This window comes from Gossypium hirsutum, chromosome A02, assembly GCF_007990345.1.
Source record: "Gossypium hirsutum isolate 1008001.06 chromosome A02, Gossypium_hirsutum_v2.1, whole genome shotgun sequence".
In the NCBI taxonomy this organism is placed as follows: domain Eukaryota; kingdom Viridiplantae; phylum Streptophyta; class Magnoliopsida; order Malvales; family Malvaceae; genus Gossypium; species Gossypium hirsutum.
In genome coordinates, this window is record NC_053425.1 from 17,214,456 (window position 1) to 17,215,958 (window position 1,503).

The window sequence follows — 1,503 nt, forward strand, 5'->3', positions numbered from 1 at the left end:
TTTATGACTAGAAGAAACCCGTTAAGACCACTACTTTTTGTCGAAGAAATTGATCGCACAGTTCGTAGAAACCAAAGAGAAATAAGGCAAAGCTTAAGATACATAGAGAACAAGAAAGAGGACGATACTCAACCCCCAACCGAAGAGATGGCTGAAAACCAAGACAATCATCTACCTCCTATAATTGCGGTTAATTAAAATCCTACTCCATGAACTATGTATGATTATGCTAAACCTTCTTTAATAGGAATTGAATCGTGCATAGTTAGACCTGCTGTAGTGCAAATACTTTTGAACTAAAACCTAACACTATTCAAATGATACAACAATTTGTTTAGTTTGATGGTTTGCAGGATGAGGATCCCAACGCTCACTTAGCAAACTTCTTGGAACTATGGGATACATTTAAAATTAATGGTGTTTTTGATGATGGCATTCGTCTTCGGTTATTCTCTTTTTCATTGAGAAACAAAGCTAAATAGTGGTTGAACTCATTACTACGAGGGTCAATCACTACTTGGGAACAAATGACAAAAATTTCTATTAAAATATTTCCCGCCAGCTAAAACGGTCAAATTACGTAATGATATCTCTTCATTTGTACAGATGGGCTTAGAAACTCTTTACGATGCATGGGAGAGATACAAGGACTTACTGAAAAGGTGCCTTCACCATGGGTTACCACTTTGGCTTCATGTTCAAATGTTCCATAATGGCCTGAATCCTTCGACTCGACAAATGGTTGACGCAGCTGCTGGCGGAACCATCAATAATAAAACACCTGAAGATGCTTATGAGTTTATAAAGGACATGTCACTGAATAACTATCAGTGGCAAGTCATGAGGACAAAACCAACAAAAACAGCCAGTATTTATAATGTCGATTCGGTAACCATGCTTTTTAATCAGGTAGAACTCTTAAATAAGAAAATTGATGGTTTTCTTAGTTCTTCACAGGTTCACCCAGTAATGTAGTGCGAAGCAAGTGGAGGTGGATCAAGCAATTCGGAATACCAACCTTATGGCTACAACATGGATAACGACCAGTTAAATTACATGGGTAATAATTCTCGATCTCAAAACAATCTATGTAGTAACACTTACAATGCAGGTTGGAGGAACGACCCAAATTTCTCGTGGGGCGGTCAGGGAAGTCAAAAACCACAACATCCTCCAGGCTTTCAACCACCACCCTACCAACAAGAGAAGAAGCTGAACCTTGAAGAGAGACTGTTTAAATTTATCTCGGTGTCAGAATCCCATTTCCAGAACACAAAGACAGCACTTAAAAATCAACAAACATCGATCCAAGGGCTCGAAACTCAGATAGGCCAGCTGTCCAAACTGATTTCGGAAAGACCACTAGGAAGTTTACTTAGTAACACCAAATCAAAAGAGCATGTAAAAGCAGTTACACTAAGGAGTGGGAAAGTGTTAGCGGAATCTGAAAATAAGCTAACACAAGAAGTCGTGGTAAGCGAAAGGGGGGAAGAAAAACTCGAA

The 1,503-nt window shown here is 38.9% G+C and overlaps 1 non-coding gene across 1 annotated transcript; it reads right to left on the reverse strand.

The window, feature by feature from the left end:
* Positions 1-573: 573 nt before the first annotated feature.
* LOC121217327 (small nucleolar RNA R71) lies at positions 574-680 on the reverse strand. Its single transcript, XR_005913397.1, has one exon. It is a non-coding gene; the product is annotated as a small nucleolar RNA R71 (small nucleolar RNA).
* Positions 681-1,503: the final 823 nt, after the last annotated feature.